This window comes from Triturus cristatus, chromosome 6, assembly GCF_964204655.1.
Source record: "Triturus cristatus chromosome 6, aTriCri1.1, whole genome shotgun sequence".
Classification (NCBI taxonomy): domain Eukaryota; kingdom Metazoa; phylum Chordata; class Amphibia; order Caudata; family Salamandridae; genus Triturus; species Triturus cristatus.
The window spans coordinates 4,060,559-4,073,297 of NC_140589.1; positions in this window are offsets into that span (position 1 = coordinate 4,060,559).

Here is a 12,739-nt window from a genome sequence, read left to right on the forward strand (position 1 = left end):
CTTGTTTCGTCTTCTTGGGTTGCTGAGCATATGCAGGGTGCATGCAGCATCGTGATCTGCCGGTGGAGGGCGATGTACTGCTAGGCAACAGCAGGTTGGCTGGGAGGCAATGCTGAATGTTCAGTGATCCGAGGGCCTCTGGGTTAGAGGGGTTCCATAAGAGTTTACAGGGGTGATATCTCGTGGGATGGAGGCGACATGTGTTGGCGTCTCTAGGGGCGCAGTCCGTTGAAGTGTACCTGTACACTGCTGTATAGTGTCTCTGGGGCCAGCAGGGCAGGGATCATTTTCTGTCTTTGGTTTTGTCATCTTTGTGGGGGCAGCAGTGACGTAACTAAATGAGGGGGCCCCACTGCAAAGTGAATGGAGGGGCCCCCTTCAGGACTTATCAGGAGATCTCAGACCAGGATACTGCACTGAAGGGGGGCGGGGGATTGGCCTGGAGCTCGCCCCCAAACCTGCACTGCAGGGGCTGCAGGGGCCTTTGTTACGCCAATGGGGGGCAGCTATATTGTAGCCTTGGTGGAGGCAGAAATTCAGTGTCCAAGGTGGGGTTGGGGTGTGGTGGTTATGCTGCTAGGGTAGGGGCTTGAAGTGGGCAGTGTCTGAGGTGTGGGCAGGGATTGTTGAAGCAAGAGGGTAGGGACTGAGGTGGCTGCAGGGGGTGTGGTGGCAACTAGATAGTGACTGATACTATGATAGAGCTGTTGCAGCCAGTCACCTAGTAAGAGTGGACCAGGAATACATTTTGGTACACGTGAGTAGTGACTGAGGTGAGTCAGGTGGATTGTGAGTGAGGTGAGGCAGGGGTGTAGGTGCAAGGCTGGTAGAGGATGTGGAAGCAAGTAGGTTGTGGTGGGTGAGGTAGGCGAGTGGCTAAAGTAGAGCCAAGGGTGTAGGAGCTGGTAGTTAGTGAGTGGGATGTAGGCAGAGATGTGGGGTGAGTGAGTTGGGTCTGGAGTGTGGATAGTTGTGCCAGAGAGGTACTAGTAGTTGGGATGGGGTGTGTGGAGGGAAATGGCTCAGGTAAGTAACAAGGTGGCTAGTGACAGAGGTGGGAGCAGGATACCGACTGAGGGAAGAGCAGGTGGGTAGTGACTGAGGAGAGCAGGTGGTTAGTGACGAAGCTGGGCGCAGGTGGGTATTGATTGGAGGTGGGGGAAGATGAGATTTGGCTAATAAGTAGGGGGAAGGCTTTAGGGGGCGTGTGGATAGCTTGGCTGATATATCTGCAGTGGGAGCAGGTGGATTTTCCTGAGTCCTATCTCACTCTCGGTCCCTTGTCATATCCCAATACCCCTCACACTCCAAACCCTATCATAGTCACATCTCCGTCACCATCCCCACCTTTAACACTCTGAGGCCTTGTTACTCTCCTTATCACCCTACTGGGTCTTTTTACCCTCCATGTCACTCTCTACATACCTGTCAACCCCCAGTTCCTGCCATCTTACTGGCACCTGTGGCTACCTCAGTCGCTGTCACCCCCTTACCACCAGTCCCTGTCACCGTGCCATCCCAATTGCTCTCACAGCCCGTCGCTGCCACTCTTCACCATCTCTGCACACAGTTCCTACCTCTCTCCCTACCATTATCACCTTTCCTGTCCTTCACAGTCCAAGTTCCTGTCTCACCCCAAACCGTGTAATTCTCCCTGTTCCTTTACTTTTTTTCACGCCCACAGTCTCTGCCACTCTTGCAATCTTTGTAACCCTTTTAATTTTCAATCAATCTACCAGTCCCTTTTTTGTCATCCCAAAACCTGTGACACTCCCAGACAACCCAATCCCTATCATAGCGCTGCCACCCTCCCCATCTCACACACTCCTGGTCCCCATCACCCTGCTTATCCCCGGCATTAATTGCCTTCGGAGCTGGACAGTACTGTGCCTGGGTCCATCTGAATTCCAATATCACAGTGAAAAAGTTCAGAAAAAAACAGTGTTGGTTTCAAACATGCACATTTCCAACTTAGCACATAAGGAATTCTTTTGATATTCAAAACTTCCTTGAGATATCTTTAGGGTCTTGCAAAGTTTGTGAAAAATACCATAATATATCTAGATATATTCCAACACAAGTATCTAGAATGTCTTGAAATATGTCATTTACAAAATGCTGGACAACAGTGGGGGTATTACAGATGCTCATCATGCCTACACTTGCTGTTGAAAGCTGTCTTCCCTTTCTACACCTCCCTGCTATGGACCGAACTGCAGGCTTCACTTAGATCGAAGCGGGAAAACACCTTGACTATTTTTTACTTCATCCAAGAGGACAGAAATGAGGGGGAGAGGATGGTGATTGTGAATGATAATAACATTTAAGTCTATAATCCATCCATTGTTGGAATTCATCATCTGGTTTTGGTACGAAAAATACAGCAGCTGCTTCAGGAGAAGCCGGATGGTGAACACATCCTGTAGGCAGGTTATCTGCAAACTAATTGTTAAAACAATATCTTCCTTTGGTGTTAAAGGGTAGCTTCTGCCATGTGAAATCTGAGCACTAGGTTGAAGGTCAACAGCATTTTCATATATTAGTTGTGGAGGGAATTCATGTACTCTCTTCTTGCTAAATACGTCTTGGAAGTCCCTGTAAGCATGGGAATATTTAGTTCTTTCTGAGCAGCATGATTGGCACAGCATAAAAGTGGTAGTTTGAAACGTTCCTCTGATGTTAGCCAACAATTCTGTCTCAAATATAAGCTTCCCATAATCCTGTATTCCTCTTTCCAGTTGATCTGAGGATGGTGTGTTCATAGCCAAGTGGGTCAGAGGTCTAATAGACACGTTGGAGAGGTGACATCGTCGAAAGTTAAAGATTCTATATTCCCATTTTACAGTGCAAGAGTCCAGTCTGACCCCAGTGGTGTCCCATCAATGACAAGAATAGCTTCTACCAGTATTTATTTATAAGCAGAAATTCTTTATTTTTACAAAAATCTTTATCAATGAAACAAACAGATGCTCAGCAATCTGTCAGTGCAGTAGCATTCAAAGTCCATGAGGACTAGTGTAGGTAATCCGGATGTGAAAATTAGAATTTGTGATAGCAGGGCTGTGTCCGATGTTTGCTCTTTAATGACAGACCTGCTGGTTTGGCTCTCAATCAGTGGGGCGATTCAACACCAGTGCCAGGCATCTTTTAACTGCTCCAGAGGCCCATTATAAAATGACGTCACTGCAGTCCCATTTGTTCGGTGACCTCCAGTTTGAGGTGGTTGGAAATGAATGATATCAGCTGTCTTTTATTGTCAGCAGGCCTAAAGGAGCTGGCCGAGTAGCCTGACACTGATAAAAAAATCCTAATGAAGCTAGTCAGGACGATCTGTAAATTGGACATTGGGAGAATATTTCCAATAATCAAAGAATGGCCTAGATAATAGTTTCTTTGGGGTCATTTGAGAGAACACACACTACCTTTGAAGTATCAGTAGCGATGGCTTGTGGCTTCTTCAAGAAATGTAGGTGACATTGAGCGATAAATGCTTGAAACTCTTGAAGGCCTCTTGCATACTTCCAAGTAGGGGCCATTCCTGTCCTTCTATTGGGTATACCAGTCCCTACTTTAAGAGTTGCCAAAATATCTCTGGATTTCATGAAACTTTCCGGAACCAAAGCTATACTGGAGCTGTTGATTCCTGGATAATCTTTACTTTATCCAATCTTCTTATTTTAGTTAACAAAAGGCTTCCTTCTGGTCAGGCAACCTCAAGATGTTCTTGTATCCTATGAAGAGGCTGAGCCACGGCTTGGATGATAATAAAGTCGGAGTCCATGGAGATCCACCAATCCTCCGGCAATATAGGTTCATTAGCCAGGCACAAACAAAACCTGAACCAACTCAGTCATGCCAGGGGAAAATGGGTGCGGGGGATGGGGAAGTAAGAGAGACAATGCCGAATGTCTCAGCCTTGTCTCCTTGATATTTGGGATGGTTGACCCAGCCTCAGATTGGATGAGGCAGCAGTAGTGGTAACATTCAGACGCATTGCATCATACAGGTGTAATGACATAAATACACACTGCAAACATGGATGTCAGTGTTAGTTCAACTGGTGTGGTAATTAGGTCAGATCTTCACAAATATGGACTCACCGGATGCTCCGAGTGGTAAAGCTGGTTGCTGAGCACACAAAGCACCTGGTGAGGAGCTCGGAAGCACCATGAGATGCTGTTACCTGGAGTCTTGCTGTCGCAATAAGAGCCGCAGGAGAGGCGGTCCGAAGCTGACACAGGAGCAATCCTCAAAAGGTTAGTCCTTAAGATCTGAAGGAAAATTCAGCAAGAGGAAGTGAAAATGAGCGCAGAACTCGAAATAGTGGACACATTGATAAATCGAGGCAGCCCTGCAACCAAAGGAGGTGACTCTCCTTCTTAAATTGTCTCTCAGTCCCACTTGGCTGCGTGCAGCCCATGAAGTATTATCCACTTACTGCAGGTAACCATCTCAATATCCTATAATAAGCCCAAATGTGAAACCCTAGGAGTTAGAATGAATCTCCATCCAAGACCCTTAAAACAAGCTCAGCATCTGCCACCCACATTCTCTGGATCGCAATGCAACTCCACACTCCGCGTGTGACATCTCTCCTCTCCGTAAGAGGTCATAGGAAGTCGGAGCTGCACTGGATGTGCTGGGGATGTACACCCTGTGTAACTATTTGAACTGGATTAACCTCCAATGGGCTGATATGGCTACTTCTGTTTGTATCATGAGTGCAGTCTTTCCAGTCTCCTTCATTATGTTCTCTATCTCAGATCACCACACTTCCTTCAGCTTCCCGAACATGTCTGGTGGAATAATCAGAAATACATGGTAAGCAAGGATTGTTTTAACTCCCGTTTACCTAACAAACCTTTTAGCTTCTAAAGCTGAGGTCTTCAATCAAATCAAATCCAAAACATCTTTATTCAGCCAAGCATGGCCATAAAAAGAGTAGGCACAGCACTATTTAAAAACAAGGAACAAAGTAAGTAAAAGATTGCTGGCCCCTATCCAGGTCATAAAAACAAATATAATAAAAACAATTTACAGACAATATCTCTACCCTTGAATAACTCAAAATTTGGGATTTTTGAAACAGCATCAAGCACGGAGTAACAGTTGTCACAAACAATGCCGAGGGCTGACCTTTCATTGGTTTTCTACCAACCACTGCAGCTTTAAGAAAGAAACCCACCCCAAAACAGAGATTGCGGCTGTTCATCAGCTGTAGGTGGAATAATGCTTCTCTGCATTTGCAATGACCCAGGTTAATCAAAAGAGATTTAAGAAAGAAATCTAAACAAAGGAATGGTAAATTTACCAAAAAACATAAAATATAACAGTGATTGCTCAGAAGAGCCATCGCATGGACAAGGCGGAGCAACGTGCCGCATAGGGCAAGGGTCCTTCCAGAAGCACACAAGCCACCAAAGAGTACCTGCTTTAAAGCGGAAGAGGCGAGACCCCTTCCAATGTGAATGATCTAAAGACGAGTATGGAGCAGGTTCGACAGATGAAAAAAATCTACGAAAGGTTGACACCGATGGTTTCGACAATTCAGAGTTCAACGTATGTGTCATACAATAATCTGAAAAAAGGTCCTTGACCCTTGCGTGTCGTCTTTAGTAATGGTCTGGGGTATCGTGATAAAGGCAGACAATCCCAATGCATACAACGTTTGGAAATATCATCTTACCATGGGATATGACATCCATTGTCTAAACTAAGGACATTATTTTTCCCCAAAGGGATGCCTCTGGATCAGGCAAACAATGACCCACAACAATATAGGGGCCAGCCTGATCTTATCAGTAAGGCACTGCAAATGCAACTCTGAATGTATAATAAAAATGGGGCTAGACGGTGGTAGATACATCATCATCTGTAGGATAAGATTTTCTTCAGCCTGAAGAGGGAGGTATTAATAGAGCCGCAGAGCCATACATGGCAGGTGGGACACACTGAGGTCTGCAATATTTTTTGCTCTTAGACCCTGTAGGCAACTTTGTTTTTTAAATCTGGCCCCCTTCCAAACTTTTATGGCTAGAATTGGGGGAAGAGGAAGGGCAGAGATGTGCGCAGGATATGGTTTATGAGATCATTTCAGAGGTACTTTTACTATTGCTCAAAAGCCACTCTAAATATGAGACTTAGAAGCAAAATCCACTACAACCCATAATTGGGGCTCTGTGACCCTGTTACACAGCTGGGTGCCAATGCAACTGCACCTGCTGCACTAATGATAGCTGCAGCCCTGAGTAGTAGACTGTCTCCTCTGTCTGTTTCACCCCTTCTCCACCACACCTGACCATCACTCAAACCTTGAAACAGACTATTTGTCCCTTTCAGAAACAAATGAGCTCCTTCATGTTGCCCTCCTCTTTGCAGCAAGAGTAGTACCCTCTGCCCTGAAGGACAATGAGCCCCCACGGCACTTTTATCAAGAAATACAGGAGTAATTGTGATTCAGTGAGCCTCTCACACCCCTTGGAACTGGTGTCACTACACCCACTACGCCAATGATAGGTTCTCCCTTGCAAACTGAACAGTCTCCTCTGCATGTTGATAAAAACAAGGGCCCCTGTTTTGCCTCACCCCCTCTTTGTCATCTCTCTGAGGCTCAGCCAAGGTGCCTCCTCTGATTAGTTTTCCGCTCCTTTGAGCCATTAGTCTGAAGCCCCAAACACAGAAAGGCACAGAAAGTGTACACTGGGCCCCAATGCAAGCAAAGAAGGATAGTCAAACAGTAAAACAGCCCAAATGGGGTTCACTTGTCCCCTCACTCCTCTGAGCACCAGGGTCACTGCACCTGCAGCCCCAGAGCTACCTACAGCTCTCTGAAGCAGGCTGTCTTCTCTGCCCAGTCTGAGGCCCAAAGCAGGTTGTCTGCCCTTTGTATAAACAAAGGGGGGGGAGGTGGTCCTCCTGACCCTAAATCCTTCTCCTTGACGGAGCCTTACTGTTATCCATTGGCGAAAGGGACAAGGGTGTGCGGCGGAAGTAGGGTGTGGTGCATTATTTGGGAAACCGTGATAACAGAACACGCGGCACACCTCAGTGCTGTCTCCAGACTGCCCATTGTTTCCCCCTGGGCACTCCCCTCATGGGCTGGAGCCACTGGAGGATGGTTTTCATGTTAAAACCTACAAGTTGCAAACAAATACTGGGGACATTATGAAAGTTTATCCAGGAATTCATTCTGCCCAGGAGCTGCTTTATAGCTTACCACCTGATTATGAACAGTTCTGTTGCTGTTCGCTCCTTGGTTCATGTCTTCTGCACCACAGGTAAGTGGAAGACAACTTTAGCTGTCCATCAATGAGACTCTGCACCCTCTGACACAATGTCACAAGCCCAGATACTCTCCGGCTCTAGCTGTAGTGCTGGGCCAGGAGGTTGGCCAGCACCGAGCGTGCAGGACAGAGACACACGGGGACATGGTGTGTAGTATGCTTCGCCTGGTCAGTGATTTCCTGCCCGGCAGCCGCATCAGACGCTTTTTATTTTCAATTGTACCGTAGTGCGCACAACTAAACTATTATCAGCACGTCGGCAGGGAGTCCGCAGATCACCCCTGCACCGACGCGCAGATGAACAATGGGATAGCTTTGTGTGAGTAGACAAGGCCCTCTGCGCCTCGAATGGATCTGATCCGTTCAAGATCCTGTTGTCTTGAAGCGATCTTTCCTTGCTTCTTTAGCAGGTTTTTTAGGCCAGCCATTGATAATTGAGTGTCCGTTAGAAGATCAGCTGGCAGACCCTGTGTCTTATAGGCTGTCACAAGGTACCTTCCCAAAGACTAGTATTGTCGGCGAAGACTATTTGTAGTGCTTCACTGATAGTGCCAGGACTTGCCTTAATCACATGATGATGGAATTTCACTATATCCTTTTTACATTCTATGTCTATTGCTGTGATATTGAATTCTAGACAGTATGCGCCTTGTCAAATATGGAAGCTTACAAATCTTTCTGAAGGCCGTGATGTGCAAGCGCTCCGATTTGCCAGTCAGCAATCCAGGGAAAGCAAGATGGCCATTGCTCAGTGTTGGAATTAACTTGGCTGCATTACTCGTCGAATGCCCTCTGTTGAATGGCTTAGGAGCTTATGATGTAATCTGCGTAGGGCATGTGTGACCTTGGCCGCTTTTGCCTCCAGTGCTCTTGCCTGAAGTGTTGTTCCACCGGTGTCTAAGAAGTGTACTCCCAGATAATTATACTTATTGGCAGTGGCAATTCTTAACGGGCCGAGTAGTGATTTTTTTGGGTTTGTGGCCAAAGACCAGCACCTTAGTTTTAGTTGCATCGGCTTGGAGTTTGTTTTCCTTATTATAAAGATGTAAGGTCTCCAATGCCCTTTTCATGCCTATTCTAGTTTGGTTTCCCTCACGGTCTTGGCCTACCTTTCAATCTGTGAATACCTCTGTTCCATGGTGGTGAGCAACCAGCTGGCATAGGCCACGGGAGTCCATGCTCCTCAATGCTGTTCTTGGGTGAGGACAGCGCCTAGCCCCTTTGGGCTGGTGTCAACTGCGATGGTTGTTGGTTGCATTGGATCAAAGTATCGCAGGGTGGTGTCTGTTGAGAGGGCTCTCTTTGTCCATTGGGGCCTTACCCAGCCCCTCAGAGGGGCTGGCTAAGGCCCGTGAGATCAGGTATGAACCGTCCACAATAGTTCAGAAGACATCTTTCTTCAGACACACTGGTCAGGCCAGGGCTTCCTGGACATCACACAACTTCTCCGGTTCTGGAGCTACCCCTTCAGCCAAGAAGGTGTACCCGAAAAACCTGATCTGTTCCTTTAGGAATTTGCACTTCCCTGTGTGAAGCATTAGTCCCTCATGGACTTGGCAAAGATCAGGATGTCATCGCTGACAATGATGACAACCTGCAACCCTGTGAACATTTCTTGGAAGGTATTTTGGACCCAGCCCCAGCTCCCTTGACTTCGTTGTTTTATTTTATTGAAGAGAAAGTGTCACTCGTAGTCATTGAACTGTCACTCCTAACTATACTGAAGTAATAAAAATGTCACACATAGGAATCTGAAACCTTGGCAGCTAAGTAGGACTTGTCTTGTGCCCACTGCCCTGCCACTCACCAAAGATCCTTTCCTCCCCTCGTAGCTCTTACCGTTCCTCAGGCTCCAGTACTCCAGGGTCTCTACAGTAGGGGTGGTTTGTTCTGCTGCAGCTAATCGCCCAGCACTGCCACTGCCACTGCCACTGTCCTAGACTCGACTCGACTCCTCATGTCACAAGAGCGCATGGTGGTGACACGTCACTGCTGCGCTACTTTCCAGCGCGAGGGCTGGCCAACATTATGCCCAGGGCAGCCATTGGTAGCGCTTTCGCACGCTACAAGATTGTCGGCCCTCGAACGGGACCCACAACCACAAACGAGGTACATAGCACACCTCACAGTGCGTGCACTGCAGGCAGCATTTACAAGTGCAGGTGCGCTTGCACTTCACACGGGGGCCGCGGCGGCACTGGTGGCCCATTGCGGCGGACTTTATAATTAGCCATTAGCCCCCAATCTGCACCCCCGGGCGGGCAAAAAGGCCACTAGACGAAAGGGATTTTTTGGGGAACATTTTTATTAGGTTCGGGGCATTGGCATTCCCGTTTTTTGCAACCCCCACCCTAATTAAAATTTGCTAAAAAAAATCCCTGACATCTAGTAGACTTTCCCAAAACAGGAATGCCCATGCCCCCACCCCCTCCCCTGCAAAAATTACAGCCTTCCTGCCCCCGGGGGGGGGGGGGATAAAAACCCACTAGACACCAGGGATTTTTTTGGGTAAATTTTAATTGGGGTGGGGGCTGCCCAAAACGGGCATGCCAATGCTCCCACCCCCACCGCAACAATTATAGCCTTTCTGCCCTCCCTGGGGGGAAGATGGAGGCAGCAGCCCCCAATCTGCCACCCCCCCCCCGGGGGGCAAAAAGCCCACTAGACACCAACTATTATGCTGGCAAAGTGCCTAGCAGTAGCTTTTGAACCCTAGCTCTGCCGGCACCTCGGGAAACCTACCAAACCCACACATTGCCTGTCGCGGGTACTTGGGCCTTCCACATAAGTGAGGCACCGTTTTTATTGGGAGACCCGGGGGAACGCTGGTTGGTAGGAATTTGTGTCAGCCCAGTGATGCCACAACTTTCCCTCAAAAAAGTGTGTGAAAAAAAGTGTTTTTTTCACCTAAAATTTAGGTTTGCAGGGGATTCTGGGTAAGGAAACATCCACGCAAGCCATACCTCCCTGAAAGCCCCTGGGTGTCTAGTTTTCAGAAATGTGTGGGTTTGGTAGGTTTCCCTAGATGGCCGCCAAGCACGGGGCCAAAAACCTAGGGGACCCCACTTGCAAAACCAGGTTGTTTTGTGATAGGCAATTTTGATGTCGCCTCACTACGTTTTGAGCCCTTGCCTATCGCAGGTACTTGGGCCTCCCACACGAGTGAGGCACCATTTTTATATGGTGACCCGGGGGAACGCTGGGTGGTTGGACATTTGTGTCAGCCCTGTGATGCCACAACTTTCCAACACAAAAATGTGTGACAAATGTGGATTTTGGAGCTAAAATTAAGGTTTGCAGTGAATTCTGGGTAAGGAAACATTGGGGGATCCACGCAAGCCATACCTCCCTGAAAGCCCCTGGGTGTCTAGTTTTCAGAAATGTGTGGGTTTGGTAGGTTTCCCTAGATGGCCGCTGAGCACGGGGCCAAAAACCTAGGGGACCCCACTTGCAAAACCAGGTTGTTTTGTGATAGGCAATTTTGATGTCGCCTGACTACGTTTTGAGCCCTTGCCTGTCGCGGGTACTTGGGCCTCCCACATGAGTGAGGCACCATTTTTATTGGGAGACCCGGGAGAACGCTGGGTGGTAGGAGATTTGTGTCAGCCTGGTGATGCCACAACTTTCCCACACAAAGGTTGTGTGAAAAAAGTAATTTTTTCAGCTAACTCTGAGGTTTGCAGGGCATTCTGGGTAAGGAAATGTTGGGGGATCCACGCAATCCATACCTCCCTGGAATCCCCCAGTTGTCTAGTCTTCAGAAATGTGTGGGTTTGGTAGGTTTCCCTACGTGCCAGTAGAGCTAGGGTTCAAAAACTACAGCTAGGCACTTTACCAAAAAAGGGTAATGTTTCACTGCGAAATTGAGGTGTGTCCACGTTGCGTTTTGCGCCGTTTCCTGTCGCGGGCACCAGACCGACCCACACAAGTGAGGTACCATTTTTCTTGGAAGACTTTGGGGAACGCGGGGTGTGTGGAAATTTGTGGATCCACGCGGATTCCAGAACTTTCCACCACAGAAATGTGGGGGAAAAGTGTGTTTTTTTTACAATTCTTTAGGTTTGCAAGGGATTCTGGGAACAGAACTTGATGGGAGGCAGTCAAGTCACCCATCTTGGATTCCCCTGGGTGCCTAATTTTCAAAAATGTATAGGTTTGGTAGGTTTCCCTAGATGGCCGCCGAGCACGGGGCCAAAAACCTAGGGGACCGCACTTGCAAAACCAGGTTGTTTTGTGATAGGCAATTTTGATGTCGACTCACTACGTTTTGAGCCCTTGCCTGTCGCGGGAACTTGGGCCTCCCACACGAGTGAGGCACCGTTTTTATATGGTGACCCGGGGGAACGATGGGTGGTTGGACATTTGTGTCAGCCCTGTGATGCCACAACTTTCTAACACAAAAATGTGTCACAAATGTTGATTTTGTAGCTAAAATTGAGGTTTGCAGGGCATTCTGGGTAAGGAAACTTTGGGGGGATCCACGCAAGCCATACCTCCTTGAAATCCCCAGGGTGTCTAGTTTTCAGAAATGTGTGGGTTTGGTAGGTTTCCCTAGGTGGCCGCTGAACACTGGGCCAGAAAATCCAAGAGGCCCCCCTTGCAAAGCCAGGTCGTTTTGAGATAGGCAATTTTGATGTCGCCTCACTACGTTGTGGGCCCTTGCCTGTCGCGGGTACTTGGGCCTCCCACACAAGTGAGGCACCGTTTTTATTGGGAGACCCGGGAGAACGCTGGGTGGTAGGAGATTTGTGTTAGCCAGGTGATGCCACAACTTTCCCACACAAAGGTTGTGTGAAAAAAGTGATTTTTTCAGCTAACTCTGAGGTTTGCAGGGCATTCTGGGTAAGGAAACGTTTGGGGATCCACGCAATCTATACATCCCTGGAATTCCCCAGTTGTCTAGTCTTCAGAAATGTGTGGGTTTGGTAGGTTTCCCTACGTGCCAGCAGAGCTAGGGTTCAAAAACTACAGCTAGGCACTTTGCCAAAAAACGGTAATTTTTCACTGCGAAATTGAGGTGTGTCCACGTTGCGTTTTGCGCCGTTTCCTGTCGCGGGCACCAGGCCGACCCACACAAGTGAGGTACCATTTTTCTCGGCAGACTTTGGGGAACGTGAGGTGTTCGGAAATGTGTGGATCCACACGGATTCCAGAACTTTCCATCACAGAAAGGTTTGCAAGGGATTCTGGGTAACAGAACCTGGTGGGAGGCAGTCAAGTCACCCCATCTTGGATTCCCCTGGGTGTCTAATTTTCAAAAATGTATAGGTTTGCTAGGTTTCTCAAGGTGCCGGCAGAGCTATGGATCAAAAACCACACCTAGGCATGCTGCCAAAAAAGGGTCATTTTTCACAGCGAAATTGAGGTGTGTCCATGTTGCCTTTTACGCCGTTTCCTGTCGTGGGCACTAGGCCGACCCACACAAGTGAGGTACCATTTTTCTTGGAAGACTTTGG